Source organism: Zootoca vivipara, chromosome 1 (assembly GCF_963506605.1).
Source record: "Zootoca vivipara chromosome 1, rZooViv1.1, whole genome shotgun sequence".
NCBI classification, from domain to species: domain Eukaryota; kingdom Metazoa; phylum Chordata; class Lepidosauria; order Squamata; family Lacertidae; genus Zootoca; species Zootoca vivipara.
The window spans coordinates 106,078,905-106,097,522 of record NC_083276.1 but is presented as its reverse complement, the minus strand read 5'-3'; the positions used below and the strand labels follow the sequence as shown (position 1 = coordinate 106,097,522).

At 42.6% G+C, this 18,618-nt stretch overlaps 1 protein-coding gene across 11 annotated transcripts in view; it reads left to right on the top strand.

Annotated features, from left to right (window-relative positions):
- BAZ2B (bromodomain adjacent to zinc finger domain 2B) overlaps positions 1-18,618 on the top strand; it is a 190,725-nt gene that overhangs the window by 31,842 nt on the left and 140,265 nt on the right. The window lies entirely within an intron of this gene.

The following is an 18,618-nucleotide window of genomic DNA, read 5'->3' as shown; positions in this document are numbered from 1 at the left end:
TGTCCTTTTCTGAAGTCTGGTCCCCCTCTCTCACAGAGCGGACCAAGTCCTCAGGTCTCTCTTGAGCATATTCTTCTGATGTCAGGTGGTTATTCAATGTTTCCTCTCTCACAGGTTGCGTTGATTTCTCAGTCTGTTGCTCCTTATTCTCAATCTGTTGTGTTGATTTTCTTTCTTCTTCCAATTCCAGAACTTCCGTAGGAGGTAACTGTTGTTGGTCTTCCTCTGGGGACTGGAAAATTCTTTTGCCATAACGTATTTCTTCTGACATTTCTCGAATAAAATCCAGAATGTCCTGTAGACAAACTTCCTCTATTTGCGTCATGGTTATTTTGGCTGGCTGCCTTCTTTGTCGTCTCGTATTACCGTGGGAAATGTCTCTCAATCCACCAGAGGTGGTGCCGTATTACATAGGCTAATTTCTTTGTTTAATCCAAAATTATTCAAAAATCAGCTTCTTTCCAAATCAATTTCGATGTGGTATCTTAAATTCAACAATTAACAATACTTTCTCTTTATAAGTCCTTATATTTACCGGCTGGTCGTGATTTCAGGCTCCTGCCCCTGGGTTTCAGAGGGGGCTTATTATTTCAATTATAAATTTTGCAGATTGTCCAAAATAATACTTTTCCCTCCCCCTTGGTTCTGCCACCTAAGGGGGGGGATTGCAAGTTCAATTTTTTAGAAGGATCCACACCTCTTCGCTTTTGGCGGCTGCGGGGGTGTTCGCTGTAGCATAGCCTTCCCAGTGGGGGGGGGAACGACCTCCGTTTCTTTTAGATTCCCTCCCAGGTCCGAATTCTTTTTCCAATCAATAAATTTCTTACTTACAGTCCAGATCTAGTTTTTGGAGGTATCTGTCGCTCCTCCGTCTCCAGCTCGGAGCTTCTCACCGCCGAGGTAGCAAAGGACCCAAGGCTCCGCCATACGCAACCGGCTCTCGGGGCTCTAAAAAAAGAGCTTTCTGGACCGTGCATCAGGCTGTTTGGAGCACCGCTGGGTTTCCCATGGCCCCAGAACGCACAATCTGGGGGTTCTCCGGGGGGGCGCGGCGCCCACGCAACCCCCCCCTCCTCGGTGGCGATGGGTGCCTCGGGAACCGAAGCAAACCCCGCTGGCGGCAAATGGCGGCAGACCGGAAGTCCCCTGCATAACATTATTCTTTTTACCTTTAATGCAGAAGAGCAGACTAATTATTTCTCTCCAAAGGAGAAGATGAATGTTTGCAAGTCTCAACTAGTAGTACAGTGAACTCTTTGCCTTGCAATTAAACTCACAATGCCCATAAAATTTCACAGTATTTGTGTCTGAATTAGTTTTTACCCAAGCAATTAACAACAGAGCGGATTCTTAAACCACTTCATTTTAAAAAGAGTGATCTAACAGCATGTGTGGAGCATGAAGGAAGGCACTGTGTGTGTGTGCGTGTGTGTTATGCACATGCTCCAGCACTGCAGAAAATTGGGGGGGCATACAATTGTAGGAAATTAATCATCCAAAAGGTTATTGAGGGCATTCCCTCTCCATCTTGATTAAATATCAGCAGGACAAATAAAAATAAGCCCTCTTATATATCAATCAGTCATATAGTTAATTTAATATTAAAATTGAACTTTAGGTAAATCTATACTTCATATTGGCAATATTACTTTGTACTGTTATTGCAATGGTACTTGTTAATTTATACTATTTCCATTTTTGTGTGGCTAGCATTGGCAACTATCTTAGGCCATTCTGAGGTGGGAGATGCAAATCTGTGGAAAATTTGGTAGAGAGACTGAGCTCCCTGTTGCTCTGCTTCTGCAAAATGTGCTCATCAAGTATCCTTGTGCTGAAAGAGAACATTTCTACTGTGCCTGTAGAATGTTTGAGTCAGTTGAATGTGAATTCACTGATGTGAAGAAAAGTGGGGATGAGGCCTGGAATAGCTGTACAAGATTTTCAGTCAAAGCTTGCTGAAATATCATTTTTTACTAGGTATGAATCCTGATCAAAATATCTGATCATGATGTAGCATCTGGATTGTAGATCTTCTTGACATCATTACCTCCATCCATTCTAACGGTTAAAGGCTGCAATGTGGCGAGGTTCATGGCTTGACTGTGTCTGAGGAAGTGCTGGTGGAGCTTTGATGATACGCAAAGTCTTTTATTTTCTTTAACCTTTTATTTTCAAACTACTAGGGCTTCAAAAATGAATTGGGGAGGTGTATTGTGTAAGGATCAGCAAAACGAAGCTGCAGCATCACTGTTTTACCTTTGTAGCTTTTTCTCCTGAAAGACTGTTGAGGCGGGTCTTTGTAAAGCTGGAAAGAAGATAATGCTACTCAGTTGACATGTTTGCAGATGCTAGCCATTTCTTCAGGTGGTTGATTCCAGAACTGCCAAGCGTATATTGTGATAGCATAGCACACTTCACACATCACTGGTATCTTTACAGAGAATGGAATTTTTCTCCATTGTGAATATAGTTGGAGTAGCAGAAGACCAAGTTTGATGTTAGTTGTTTGATCTACAATAAAACAATAACGTATGTTGTTTGAGCCCTTCTTTTTTATGCAGAGAAACAGCCACCTGTCTCCTTGCACCTGTATCATATTGTTGTAACATTAGTGCCATATCATGCAAAGCCATTTTATGGCTTGCTAGCACAAGATCCACACACAAATATCATTGGGAAGGGATATTTGATCCAATTTCAAAATAACTCAAGATCTTGCAACGGTTTCACAAAGCAGGATAGTGCCTTATTGGTGGTGTATGCGTAATTCATTTGATTTTTAGATCTCATTCTTCATTGTCTCATGACATCATTTTACTGTTTATGTCTGTTGGCTTCTTGTTGTAATTTTTGGGGAATTGCTGCAGCCTGATGAGGTTATGTCTGAGCAATGAAAATTAGTTTGAGAGGGGGGGGGAGTATTAGATATGAGAGTTTAACGTTAATGATAAAAACTGAAATTGTTGAAAAAATTAAATACCTGTTACCTTGCATTAGCAATGACTAAATTTATGGTGAGATGATAAAACTAGCCAGGTGCAAATGTATTTTGTTCTGTATACAGTACTGGAATAGTATTTCTATTAAGGATCTCTTATGCACAAATGTGTATTTTTCTAATTATAGTTGTAGCATATTCATTTTCTTGTTGGATAAAACCCTTCAGAAGAATACCGTAGGCCTTAAAATCTATGTTTTAAGTTTATTGAGAACCAGATTTGTGCACTAGTTCTGCCTTCCCCACATTTTGTTTGCTTTGGATTTTCCACTATTCATTGCAGCCGGCTACATCCTGCTTAACACAGTAAAACTGGCTGAGTGCCCACTAGAATAGAGTTGTGTGAAATACTTTTGATATGGCTTTTCTTCTTGTTTTCTCATTACAATTCTCTCTTTGCTTTCTGTCCTTTCTTTGTGGACATTGCTGATTCACTTCTCTTGAAGTCCTCTGCTTTACACTACTTTTTTTTTCCATGAGGGGAGGGCATTTCAGTACTCAGAGAAGAAAACAAAAACCAAGATACAAGAGAAAGTTCCCTATACAGTAACTGAAAACAAAACCCCGATTAACACTCTTAACATGGAGGGCATGTGCTTTTAGAGAAGCAAAAAAATAGGTGTTCCAGGATGTTGGAAGGTTTTCAAGGAATGACAGTGTGTGGTGTTTTTGGTTTTGTATGTGTGTGTGAGGGGGAGTATAGCAGGGGACATTGCTGATGAGGGTTTTGTAAAGCTCGGAGGGCAGTTTGGCCATATTTGTTATGACATTCTGCTCCATGATACCAAAGGCAAAGTACATGCCCCCCCCTCCGTCACCCATGAAAGGATCTGATTGGATCTGATTGGACTGATGGTTGAGTAGGAGAATGTCCTCCAGTGTTGAGGGCATCAGGCTAGTTTATATGGTGTATATGACAGGTGGGTGGCACACATAGCTCTAATTTCCAGAAATGGGGAAGGGCTGGAAATGAATGCCTGGGAGAGAGCTGCTCACCAGCTTCTGCTGCCTGAGGCTTCTATCTCAGTTTACCTAATGGTAGGGCCAGCTGTGTGCGCAAACCTGGTTAGAGTGGTAACACTTCATACACACAGGATATTGCCGCTTTGTATTAGAGTAGTCGAAACATTTTAACAGCCAATGCCTTGATAGGTATTTCAAATGAAAGCTTTTCTCTACATATTTTTGAAAGCCCTGCTTATGAACTGCATATAAACTACGAATACTTATGAACTACATCTATAGTCATAAGTAATTAGAAGACATCTTGAGTACTTTCTGGCTCCAAGTCAATTGCGAGTACTCTTTCAAGTCTTCCACATAGTACAGCACTGTTCTGTAATTGTCAGGAGAGATAGCCAAGCTATAATGGAGTAGTTATGCTGCTGTTATTTTTCATTTAATAAGCTGTAAGACTGTGTACTTTGGTTCTGGAGGAAATAGAAAGCAATGCCACTGAAATAAGCTATGTGCCCATGTACACCCTTCTTCTCTTCCTGGTTTATTAAACAGTAGTTTTCTGTGTTGTCCAAATCTGAAAACTGGTTTGAGCAGTCCCTACAAGCTCAAATATGAACCCATTTTGATCCTGGCTTGATAGCTTGGTTTGTAGGGAGTGTTCAAACCAACTAGCTGGTTTGGACAACACAAGAAACTGTGGTTTAACAATTGCAGAAGTATTGAACCACTGCACAAAGGTGGGGACGGGAGGCCATGCAGTGCAGCGCTCTTTCTGGGTTCAATGAATTGAAATTGGAGGTATAAGCACCCTACAGTGCAACCTTAAGCTTTTGGCTATGGCATTAACCCTCTTTAGGTGTTTGCCACAGAACAGGTGAAGGAATGTGTGGGGATAGCTCTGATGTAGTTCCCCCGAACCAATGTGCAATTGGCTGAGTCTGAAAGGAGCTGGTTCATTGTGCAACGGGTTAATTTGATGCTAAATTACAACATAAGTTATAAAAGATCTACCACAAAATATTATTGGCATAATCTTTTGAAATGTGATCATGCCTGGAAGCAGATCTTCATTTTGTGAAATGTCCCTGTGTAGCCGTGGAATTGTAGAATTGCATGAGCTTCTTTTTGTTTTTGTTAGATAGTCTATGTGCTCAATTGTACTAATGAGGCCTAAAAATAAACAGCACTAAATCAATCTTTTAATGAAGTAACACAGCACACACATCAACTTGAAGAAGGAGGGGAAAAAAAAATCTAATATAGACCCAAACGTGAGCGTATGACTCTTATTAGTACTGAAAAATGTTCACATTAAAATATTGCGTGCATAGGCACAATAGCCTTTTTGAGAATAAACTTCAGTTAATCTGAAAAGTCCCTATGCCTCTGACTGATATTTTTATTGCATAAACATGTTCGTATTGTGTAACTTCCTCAACTGCATGCCAGATCACATCTTTAAAGTTGAGTCTTAGTTCATTTTCCATTCGTTATAAAGTCTGTTATAAAGGCTTTGTTTTAATATGGTCTTGCTACATGCAGCCAAAGTTAAAATCTAGTATTTTAAACACTGTGAAGGAAAAGTTAATGGAGGAACAAGTCTGTGTATTTTCCTGCTACTAAATTAGTTCAAGGGAGAGCACCACAGACCTAATATTTTTTATTTTTGTTACAATGTCTTTATGAGGTTGCCTCTAAAACGCCTAGCTGTTTCTCACTGTGGTTAATAGAAGGGCCAGTCCTACCTCCCGCATTTATAAAAATTCTGAGTTGGATCCAGGCTTTGCCATGCTTAAAGCATAGCTTTAAGTTGAAATCAATAGGTCTACTCTGGATCCAACCCGCTATGCTAATTGAATGTTCATGGATTCTGACACTGTTTGGCTATGGAAAAGTTTTGTGCTTTTCGTGACTTACAGCAATTTTTTCAACTTGGGCGATTATTCCCCACCATTCCACTCTGTTCTGTTGGTCTATGCTGCACAAGCTCCCTTCCCTTTGTTGAAATCTACAATTGTAGCTGTTGCTTTAGAATAGCTCCATTTGTGCGAAGCCATTCCAGAATATGGCTCAGGCAGATTTATGTGGGAGTTGCCGCTTCATTTCCACATTTAGTGGCCCTCGCGTTTTTGTGTTCTTGATAGCAAACGAAAGGGGCCTCTGTGTGTGTGTTCCTTGGAAATCTAGCTGCCAACAATGTAGGGCCTTCCCACAACCTTTCCACAGATGGGGCTGTTTCTATTTGTTTAGTTTGCTGCCTAATGACTCCCTGCAATATGAAAAAGTGAGCTGAGCCTAGACATGGAGCAGTCTATATATCTAATATCTAAGGGATATATCTAAGGGAATATATATCTAAGGGATATATATGTTTTTGATGTAGGATTACCATACGTCTGGAATTTCCCAGACATATCCAGAATATAGCAGCCGCAGTCAATTTCCAGGTGAAAATTGGCAAAATTTCTGGGAAAATCTGGACGTATGGCAGCCCATGTTGGCAGTGTCGGTTTTGCCAATTTCCCTCAGAAATAGCTCCAAAACGTCCAACTTCTCTGCGATTTTGCAAAAGAAAGCTTGAAATATGGCAACCCTAGATGAGGGGATCTATCTTTCTGATCAGTTGTAATGCAGTTGATACAGCTTTGGGTAATGTAGGTTTTGCCTTAAGTTGGCAAATGAAGATAATGGGGATATCTTGATAAGAAATATGGCCTGTGGGCATTGGTTTTGTGTTACAGCAGACTGCCATGACCTAAGGTTTGCTAGTGAGTGTTTATTAAAGTGAAAAATATTCTTTCAAAGTGGGCTGGTCAAAGTTTTTTTTCCTGCCTGAGACAGAGCATCAAACGCTTCCCACTCACTCCAACGCAATGAGCTTTCAATATTCAAGGCAGGCCAAGTTATTTTGGCACCTGAGGTACCGGTAGATAATCCCACAACCCCAAAACTGGCTCTCCCTTTCTCTGGTTTTGAATATACATTAATAATACATTAAATAACTAAAAGTTTGCTGCTCTTTCATGATACGTAAAAAACAGCTGCCTGAGGCAACTGCTTCACTCTGCCTAACAGTAGGGGCAGCCATGCTTTCAAACATTCTGTGTTTGAAAATTGCATTATAATACAGTAATAGATACAAAACAGACTTATCTAATTTATTTATTGCACTGTGCAATACATAAAAAGTCAATTTTGTATCTATTATTATAATGCAATTTTAACACTATGTAGCCCAAATTTTATTTTATGGTTTATTATTGTTTACATTTTGAATTAGATATATATGGAGGCACCAAAATCTTCTAAGTGCTTAGGGCCTCTAAATGTCTTGATCTAGCTCTGTAGGTAGCTGATGATGGAGTTTACTCCAGTATAGGAGTGCCATACGTCCGGATTTTCCTGGACAGTATCAGGATTTCAAAGCTCAACAACTTTCGGGGTGTCCTGTTTGTACTTTTTGAAATATGGCAACCCTACCCTAGTATATGCATTTCTTTGTGCACATTGCTTGGCTGCAGAACTGCATTGCAAATTCAGATAAGTGTGACCTTCGAAGGGTAGCTGTTGCATATTGTTTTGGCTTGCATATTGTTTTGGACAGTGTGAATTAGGTACGTGTGCCTATAAAGGCAAACTGAATCAAATTTCTTTCCCATCCCTGGTGCTTTGTGCCTTGTGCTGTGCACTCTTGAGCTACCCTCCTGCTTTCAGGTGTGGTGGATGATCTGCCTCATGACCTGTTTTGAAATAAAATTCAGCTGCTAGTCGGGCTGGCTTTTGTGCATGCATAGAATGGAGGAGGTGCCATGTTATCCTTTGCCTCAGGAAGCAAAACATTGTGGCCTGGTCCTGGTGTCGCTGCAGATGGTATAATTGTTGCTGTAGGGGTGATCCATCAACCTTCAGAGAACAAAAGGAGGGAGATACATTCATGACTAGCAAAACATTACTATTGTGGATGTAAGTTGAGGTGGGGCTGAACTGCTGCTGCTTGCTAATTTTTTTATTAAGAGGGTTATATGGGATGCATTAACACTCATGTGTTTGAGTGGTACATCAGAGGAGTCAGCCTCTAAAGAATTTTACTTTAATGTAAATGACCCAGGAGATATTGCCATTCATCATTAATAATGACATAGGCACTACACCGTAAGTACCTGTAGGACTTCAGAAACCACATCCTTCCTATATATAGTGCTCGTTATTTGAATTAATGCGCTCTCTGGGAGAAAGAATTGAATTTTCCTGGTGACAAAAACACAGCGTATTTCTGTTTTGAGAAATAAAAACACAAAAGAGAAGTGCTACCTTGAGAAAAGACATCTGGCTCAACAAATGAATAACAACGGAGCATTTATTGTGTGAAGTATATATTATCTGGAAAGGCCGTAAAATATTTCTAAAATGTTGGTCTGTCTCCGCATGTTTTAAAAAGGTACCTTGGTGAGGGATAATACATATTTTGTGGGATTTAAACAAAAACAACAAATGGCACAGAGGGCTGTGTTTGGGATTATATTGCTTATGATGTGATAAAAGTTAAAGCATAGCTATGCTTGCCCTTACTTCAGAGATCTTTGTGGAGGGAAAGCAGAAAGCAAACACATTTCCCCCCAATGGAGGATAAATGTTGCTGCTGTATGTCCTATTCACCAAATTGCTGGAAGTAATTTTGACTTAAAACTGCATGTGTGTGAATCTTAAGCAAGGAACGAATACCTTGATGATTAAGAATAAATAAAACACATTTTTTTGAAAATAATTTTGTCATAGTGTGGTCCATACTGTGAGCATAAAGCTGGGTTTGCTTGTCTTTGTTCTTGACGATATGCAGAGGCGTTTTTCCCATAGGGGCTAGTGGCTCGTTGTGCCAGGGTGCCGGCCTCTCAGGCGCGCCCCAGCATTGGTGGGGCGCAACGAGCCACTAAGCCCTATGGCTCTGCCACCTCCTCTCCCTTGGCCGTGGGAATCCCCTCAGCCGCTGCCCGCCGAGCCGCTGTCGCCTGAGGGAGCGGCAGTGGCGGGAGCGGCTCCCAAGGGGCCTCCTCCACGTCACCGGTGCTTGCCGCACCACCACTCCCGGTGCACAGGCGGCGGCGTGGCAACAGCCTCCTGCTCCTTGGGCCGCTGGACAGCAGCAAAAGCACCGGCAGCGGGCTGTAGTCAGGCAGGAAAGCCCTGGGAAGCTGCCTCCCTGGAGCCTCACGGGGCAGAGCGGCACCGCCGGCGGGACCCACAACTCCCACCTCTCACTCCGAGATGGCTGGCCACGTCTCTCTGAGCCGGCACTGGGCGTAGTGCGAGTGGGTAAGCACGCCGGAGAAGCGGCCGAAACGGGGAAGGAGGGAGGGTATTTGGGGAGCCGCTGCAGCAGGGAGATGCCGGCCACCCCCTACCACGACCCATCTTGGTGTTCAAGGGTGGGGGGCACCGGAGGGATCCTTGTACCACAGTGCCAGATAAGCTTAAGACGGCCCTGATGATATGCACCAGCTACTCAGGCTTGTCTCTATAGCAGTACTGCAAACTTCAGCAAGCCCATTACCTAAAAGATACAACTTTTTCTAGAAAGGGGAGTGTCAAGGTGAGAGACCTTCAGAAGAGCAGTATTAGAGAAGTTAATGTTGGATTTTGGGGACTGCAGTCACAGTTTGAACCAACTAGTTAATTTCTCATAATGTAATATCCTAGGCTTCAGTTAGTTGGAGTGTACAGTATATAAAATCTAATAACTTAGGTGGCAAAGCGGCAACTGGGTGGGTGGGAAGCGGGAAGCGAGCTAAACTGTCTCACAAGTGTTACAACTTGTAGACATAATTGCTTTTGTCCTAATTTATGTTCCATTAAGTCCCATTGTTCCTCACACATGTAGGAAGCTTTACAGTGCAAACCTGTGCATTTTTACTCAGAAGGAAGTTCCATTGATTTAAGTGAGTCTGCCTCACAGGTAAGTGGCTATAAGCCCCTCCTTCAGAGCTTTGCACAAAGGCATTCCTAGTATGTCAGGGAAGAGGATTGTCCCACCAGCAGCTATAGTATTAAGACTGGAGAAGAAAAGTAGAACATTGCACGCTGGGCAGGGATAAAAGGAGGAGGAAGAGAGAAATCAGCATTCAGCAGGAGGAGTGTGAATCCTGGTTCTTCCTGATGGGAGTTGAGAGTCCCAACCTCATCTAGAGGACCACAGGTTCCCCACCCTTGAACTGAGGGCACAATTAGTCGTGACAGCAGGAAGACGTAAGTATACTGTGAAGTAGCCTTATACTGGGGTCATAGAGCATGGTCCACATTTTATTTATTTTAAACAAATAAAATGCTTCTGCCCAAAGGCCCCCAAGGCATCATTCAAACCAAACTGCAAGCACTGATAAAATATAGCTGTAAAAGCAATACAACAGCAGGAAACACACATCAGTTTAAAAAATGCCAAACAACTATCGTGTCAGCTCAAAAGCCCGGCAAAACAGCATAGCCTTGACAACCCAACCCAATATGTGTAGGATAGGGGCTAGAACAAATCTCCAAGGGAAGGTGTTCTGTAACCAAGGTGCCACTGCAGAAAAAGTCCTGTAATGTCTGCTCTTCTGCATGCAGAGCTTTCCCAAACTATAGGTGGGATGTACTGATTGGACTTTGCACCCCAAAACACACCACATGGCTCTTGAGTTGAAAGGGCTTGAAAGACGGAAGCAATCTTGCATTATAAAGGGGAATGTTGTGATTCCAAACAAGCGGTTGTATCTCATTGCCATATTTTAAATAAATGATCTGGAGCATAAAGCCTCCTGTTCAGAAGGGCCATAAAAACATGCTAGTGTGTGGTTATCTAGCATGTTAGTAATTTAAAATGTAGTGGGTCAAAGATGAAGCTGTGAACCAGGAGTCCAAAGTCCTAAATTCATGACTGAAGCGTACTAGGTAGCAAGCTACCCGCTTTCAGATTCAGCTGTGCTTTTGCAATATGTGGATAATAATACTGAAAATATTTTATGGGATTGTTTAAAGAAATACTGAGATAAAGAACTGCTGAGTTCTAGATGGCAGTTGCGGATTATGTTCATTTGGAAATTGCCATGCAGATGTGTAATTCTCATATGTCTAGTCCTGACGGATATTGCTTAATCTGGTGGCGGTTGGAGGTTGGAAGGCGGCTAACAGATTGAGGTTGAATCCTGAGAAGACAGAAGTACTGTTTGTGGGGGGCAGGAGGTGGGCAGGTGTGGGGGACTCCCTGGTCCTAAAAGAGGTAACTGTGCCGCTGGAGGCACAGGTTAATTCTGTATCCAGGGCAGCTGTTTATCAGCTCCATCTGGTACGCAGGCTGAGACCCTACCTGCCCGCGGACTGTCTTGCCAGAGTGGTGCATGCTCTAGTTATCTCTCGCTTGGACTACTGCAATGTGCTCTATGTGGGGCTACCTATGAAGGTGACCCGGAAACTACAATTAATCAGAATGCGGCAGCTAGACTGGTGACTGGGAGCAGCCGCCGAGACCACATAACACCGGTCTTGAAAAACCTGCATTGGCTCCCAGTACGTTTCCGAGCACAATTCAAAGTGTTGGTGCTGACCTTAAAGCCCTAAACGGCCTCGGTCCAGTATACCTGAAGGAGCGTCTCCACCTCCATCGCTCTGCCCAGACACTGAGGTCCAGCGCCGAGGGCCTTCTGGCGGTTCCCTCGCTGCGAGAAGCCAAGTTACAGGGAACCAGGCAGAGGGCCTTCTCAGTAGGGGCACCTGCCCTGTGGAACACCCTCCCACCAGATGTCAAAAAGAAAAATAACTACCAGACTTTTAGAGGACATCTGAAGGCAGCCCTGTTTAGGGAAGCTTTTAATCTTTAAGAAATTAGTGTATTTTAATATTTCTGTTGGAAGCCGCCCAGAGTGGCTGGGGAAACCCAGCCAGATGGGCGGGGTATAAATAATAAATTATTATTATTATTATTATTATTATTATTATTATTATTATTATTATTATTCTAAATAAACTTAAACTAAAAGGTAGGCTGATAGGCTGGCTGGGTGCCCGAATCATGCTCTTTGGCCAGCTCCTAACCCAATCTGTGGGTGAATAGGCCATTGGTGGTGAAGGAAATGTGTTATTATGCATATGCCCCAAAGCACTTGGCTGGTTGTCATTATTCATATATATTGAGGCTGCTAGGTGCCCCTGCACAGGTCCACATATATAAGTGCCACTATTCTCATTTAAAAATATTTGGAGGTTATGATATCACCACCCGCTTGACGCCATCCTTGGCAAGTGGGGAAGTGGAGCAGACTGCCTGGGGATGGAGGTGTTTGAGTTGAGGTTGGACTACCATCTGTCAGGGATGCTGTTGTTGTATTGCAGAGCCTACACTGAGCAGGGTTGTTGACTAGATGACTACCAAGGTCCCTTGCAACTCTAGCCCCTCTTTAGGGCATATAATATCAATGTATTGGGCTGTGTATTCCAGCCCCACTCCCAGTTTCCATCTAAACCATCCCTGAACCCACCTTGATTCGCAAGGTCTCAAGGGGGCATCTAACCCCCTTCAAATGAATGCTCTTAGAAGTCTCCCGATTATCAGGGTTCCTGATGGCAAGAAGGATTCAAAACATGTTCAGATGAATGTGCTTGGAAGCCCCATTCAGCCCTTTCTGCTTAGCATGGAATGAGCAAGAGTGGGGTGGTTGGAGCCAGCAGGTGTAGGGACAGTGGGTGCAAGTATTCCTTGTTCAGGTGTAACATCTGAACAATGCAACCAACATTTTAAAAGAGTTTGCCTATAGTGGCATAGGGGAGCTCCTCCCAGGCTGTGCCAAGTCTCCTTTTGTCTACAATAAGGTCTGTGCCATGCAAAGGGGGTGAGAATATCACATTTCCATTGATATGCCAAAGGTCCCCAGATGCAGAAGACAGGAGCAGAGATGTTAGGGACAACCTGGGCTGCACTGCCTCTCTATTGCAGGTGTTTCCAGAATGATCTCAGAATGGATCCAGACAGTGCCCACTATAGAAATACCTCAAGGACCAGTGGAGGTAGAACGCTTCCTCATCCTTACAACAAGAAGAACTTGCTAGATATACATACGTATATGGATAAATCACATGCGCTTGTCAGCCTTCACTCATGTATTGATGTTGGGGTCATTCGTAACATTTTAATGGGATTGCCCACATTTTGCATTTGTGGAGCACAGATACAGTATAGATAGTTCCCATTATAAGCTTTTCTCAAGGTGCAATTTCTAGCACAGTGCCAGGGAAAAAAAATAGAATAATTTGGTCACAGTGGAAAAAAGGCGCTCTTGTTTTTGACCTTACTTGCTTTTTTCTTATTAGTCTGCTAAAGCAGATTTGAATGCCTTGCCTATACCCAGCTGTCCGTAGAAAATATCCATGACAGAAATGCTGCACTAGCATATAATTTCCCCTCTCATGTCTCCTAATTGAACAGACTGCCCTTGCTCAGTTACAGATGGCTTTACTGCCATGCGCCTCCTGCAGGCTTCTTTGCAGCTGTGAGCTCAGACATGCTGCTATACAAATGCTCTTCTTTGGAGCACACAGTCTATGTTTTCAAAGGCATTGAGAGCATAAGTGGGTTCCGTTGCCCTTTCCTTTTTAAGAGTTAAGTGGAAGGGTGGAGTGGAGTTGTTTAGCGAAGTCTGAGGGGGCATGACCAGAGATAATGGGACAAAAGGCGAGGTAAATTCAGGCCTAATATCAAGAGAACTTTTGCACAGTGAGATTTATAAGGGCAGCAAAGTAGTTCCCCAAGAAAGCTGGCACTATCCCAGTTTGGGACAGTTGGGCATTAGTACAGGAACGGCTGCCAACTGCATTGGCAATGGAGTCTATGGCAAGTATTTTGGCACAGGGATGAATGGAGCAATCTAAAAAGCCCACCTACCTTTGGTTTCTCAATCCTTGTTAGTATTTTGTTTTTAAATAATACCTTTCATCAAATGAGCCCTTTACAGGTGCAGATAGATCGATAGATCGATAGATAATAGATAAAGCACAGTTTCATGTCGCTGTATACCTGAAGCCAAGTTGCTTCTTCCTTTTTAGCATTTGGAATTAATTTTCTTTAAAATTATTAGATTTCTATCCCACTCTTATATTGTGGGCTCAGAGTGGCTAGCCAGTAGGGTTTGGTCCCCCCCCCCAAAGTACAAAACAGTCTCCAGAATGGACAGAACGGAGTCAATTGATTCCCAACTTTATTTGCTTTACTTTTCAGCACTTGAAAACCAACATGGGTAGAACTGATGCTAAGAGTAATTGTGTACCTTGCTCCCCCCCAAAAAAGGTATCATCTATGCTCCCCCCAAAAAAAGGTATCATCTATGCAAAGGCAACTTTTATAAAAGACAAAGGATCCCAGTATCTGCTTCTTCAGCTTAAATGAGATGTGATCAATGTATGCCTCTAGGAACAGAGCAGGGACACTGCAGTGTACTTAAAAGTCTTGGGGCACAGTTCCATGACACATATTTGGATCTGGACAAGTTAAGATGGTGGATATCCAGGGTCTCAATGGCACAGCACTTGGAGCACATCCAGCCCTTCTTCTTGCAAAATGTTCAAAAAAAGTAGGGGAGTAGGGGGAGGGAATTCAGTACTCAGTGCAATAAATACATAGCAGGGCTCAGACCCCCTGGACACCCCCCACTCAGCAATGGCCCTGGTGACAGCCATAAAGGTAAAGGACCCCTGGCCATTAGGTTCAGCGGTGCTCATCTCGCATTATTGGCCGAGGGACCGGCGTACAGCTTCCAGGTCATGTGGCCAGCATGACTAAGCCACTTCTGGCGAACCAGAGCAGCACACGGAAACGCCATTTACCTTCCTGCTGTAGCGGTACCTATTTATCTACTTGCACTTTGATGTGCTTTCGAACTGCTAGGTTGGCAGGAGCTGGGACCGAGCAACAGGAGCTTACCCCATCGCAGGGATTCGAACCACCAACCTTCTGATTTAACCCACAGCGCCACCTGTGTTCCACCGGTGACAGCCATAGTTGCAGCTTAAATCTATGTACAATTACTCAGAAGTAAATTCTGCCCAGCAGGAGGAGGTGTCAGCACTTGCAATATGGAGTAACCTCTCCTCATTTTGTGTGCAGGGAACCTGTTTGCTGCGGCTGCTTCCTCCTTTTGCTGATGAGCTGGAAAGAAAGTTCCCTCAGCACTTATTTCTCCTGGGCCTGAAGAGAGCTTAATTCCTCTGAGATGAAGAGGCAGCAGTATCAGAGCAGCCCCCCAAGTGACTGCACCGTAGCAGCTTTCAATTAGCTATGCTACTACTTTTTAAGTGCATATTCCAGAATCTGCTTTGGTCTTCAGGATAGAGGAAATGGCCTGAATGCCCATTCTCGGTTGTGAAAAGAAATGCCTCAGGGCCACACTTCTTGTCACACTGTTCATGTTTTTTTAAAACGCGTGCTTAAGCCAGACACGTTTATTTTGAAGAAAAGCTAGCTGGGCCATGATCTGGAACATATTACTAATTTAGATCAGATTCCCTGTGCTCGTTTCTCACCCAAGAACTTCCTCTTCCATATGCCATTTGCTGCCCCAAAGGTGCTGCTGCAGTGTGTAGCTTGGCCCTCAGAATGTAGCTAATGGGGTGTTCAAGTAATTTCCACCACTCTGCAGAATGCATAGGTATGTTCACATGACACACGCAATAGCAGGAGCATTAATGGGAAAAGATCCTACACGCTTACAGTGGTACACTTACAGTAGGGTTGCCATATTTCAAAAAGTGAAAATCCGGACAGTAAAGTTGTTGAGTTTTGGTGTGGCCAAAGTTGTTGAACTTCTTTTTCAAAATCTCGGGGGGAAATTAAGTTTTTGAGCTACTTTACAGGGAAATCACCCAAACGACACTTCCGACATGGGTTGCAAAGTCTTATGCTCAGTTTGGCTTGTGGCCACTGCTTCCTTGAGATGTAATGAAGGCAGCAGCCATGACCAAACTGTAAAGCAGTGGGACCACAACAGACCAATCACAGTGGAGTCAGGAGAGTAGTTAGTGAGTTCAGTCCTCAGTGCTTAAAGAACAAAGCTAGCTGAGCCAAAATGGCCTTTGTAAGAATGAATAATACAGACATGGAGAGTTCTAAAAGCCACAATGAGCTAAACTATATGAGGATAAGTTCTAAATTCTCATACATAATGCAGAGCATAATGCAAATATATCATGTAGCTTTAATCTTTATCATTTGAAATCTTAACCAGACTCTTTCCAGTGTGATCATTTCTCTTAAAGAGAGTTATTTTAAGAATATAATGAGAGCATGACGATTTTTACTAATTATGGTGAGAGACTTGGAATATATTTAACTTCTGCCTTAGAAGACATTTGTTAGCAGTCATTCGTCAATCATTTTTAACTTGTGACCTTGCAGTGTGCAGCATGCTTTGGAAACAATGGCAAAGTGCAAGGAAATGATCAATTTCTAAACATAGCTGAGCAGTTTCTTAAAAATGTGAAATATGGACATGTTGTCTTTGAAGAGCAGGATTATTTGTAAAATGCCCTTGGCTGTGATTAACAATGTATAGCAAGCAGCTCTCAAGAGCAGCAAACCTAAGGTGTGAACAAAAAACTGCTATCGTCTATCAAAAGGAAAGAATAAATTCCACTAATATAAAATAGGTTTCTGCTGGCCTCTTGTTGACAAAGAATAAATAACTGGCTTTTGGTGGATGCCAGCATCCTCAACATTCCCCCCCCCCATTTTATACATGCACAAGAACATGCAAACACACATACTAAGGAGAGGAGTACAAAGCAGACCTGTATAGAGCCAACAAGCTGGACAGGTAAAGAGAGTCCAGTATTGTTCACAGACCAGACCACAAACTATACATGCACGGGACAAACCAGTGCATGCATGAGAACTTCAGTCCACAAACTATAGACAAATACACATTAACCACACTACACATAGGTCACAACTTTTGACTGTGTGAAGGGGCTTAACGCACGAACACATGAATGTGTGTAGAGGTCCTTTACATGAACCTGCCCAGTTATGAAGACTTGCTGCAGGGGCCTTATGGCAGACTCCCTACCCTTCACCTTCAGAGGTGAGGTGAGTGGAGATTGCCATTCCTTCTCAATAATGGTGCCCAAACTTTGGATCATACTCAAAGGAGTGCTCACTTGGTGATCTGGTGCTTTTTCAGGGCCAGGTTGAAAAGCTTATTTTATTTGACCATACCTTTTTAGATATTTTGGTTTCATACGGAAGTTAGGGCATATGTCTCATTTAACTCAGTGGGATTCACTTCTAAGTAGACACCTGCAGGACTACACTATATTTTTCTTCTCCTGATGCTCTCTTTATATGGATGTCTTGCTTGTACATATTTATTTATGTATTAAAGTTTTGTTAGATGGTCTAGGTCCAGCATCCTACCCACACCAATTAAGCTTACGATCTTGGGTTAGAGTCAGTTTTCTAACAGGTTGTTGGTGTTGGTGATATGGCTGCAGAACAGCCAAGGAACTAAGCCACAACCTTCTTAACACAATTTGTGATGGATATTGCTGTGTTGAGTTATCCATCTTGCCACCCTTCATGAAATTGCATGATCATGCAAGTATAGTGGCTGTAGTGCGATAGACACCAGTGTATTTAGAAGGAAGTTTCAGCATTTATCTTTACGTCAACTTTTAAATATATGTGGTCTTAGTAAAGGTAGGCTATCAGTCCTTGCCTCTGAATTGTATAACAGGGAATGAAGAACATTTCATCATGATCTACTGTGTTGATGCAGTATGGATGATGATAATTTTTTTGGGTGGTAGCATAACCTGTTGAAAAAATTGAAAGTAAGAATGCTTTCTAGCAACACTAGTGGAATGGCATTGCTCTGCGATTCCAGTGTTCTGGTGTCACCTTTATTCTTGTAAGTGAGACAGATGAAGAAGCATCTTTCAATTTCTGTGGGAAGATTTCACTCTGAGCAGATGGGCTTGTAAAGTCCTTTCTGTTTTCTGGTAGACTTTATTAAAATATTCTTCTGTTATGTCATTCGTCCCTTGCTAGCATTTTACTATATTTCATTTCAAGGTTGGGGTTTTTTTTTCATTTCACTTATGGATGTTGTTAAATTTGCGCAAATAGTAGAGGCTTTTGGCTTCAAAGGTGACCTTCAGAAAATCTTTTGAGATGCTACTTTCAATGGAGCATAAATAAATATATTGCAAGGCTGCATGCTACTTATTCTAAGCTTAATGAGGACAAAGTAGATTGCTTGCTGTAGTAGCACCTCCAAAACTCCAGGAAACGCTGTTTCAGTATTAAATAAAGGGAGCACTGTTTCTTCTTCAGTGTTGACTTTTTTCATTGCCAGAATCCAGGAAGAAGATACAGGACAAATAGAGCTAGTAGGTGATTAAATTCTCAGGCCTTTTCTGCTTGAAGAGAGGTGTGTGCGTTTTTGTGATTCAATTAGGAAGGAGTCTCAATGGAAACTGAAAGGAGAATAAGAAAGCCTCTGTATTAGGACTGCCAACTATTTCTTAAAACTGGCCTAATCTGCAGCCATTACCCTGGCGATAATGTTTATTTCCATGCCATAAAAAAGGATCAACTGCCAATTTGTGCAGATTAAGCTGCTCTTAAAGGCAGAAGAGCTGGCCAAACT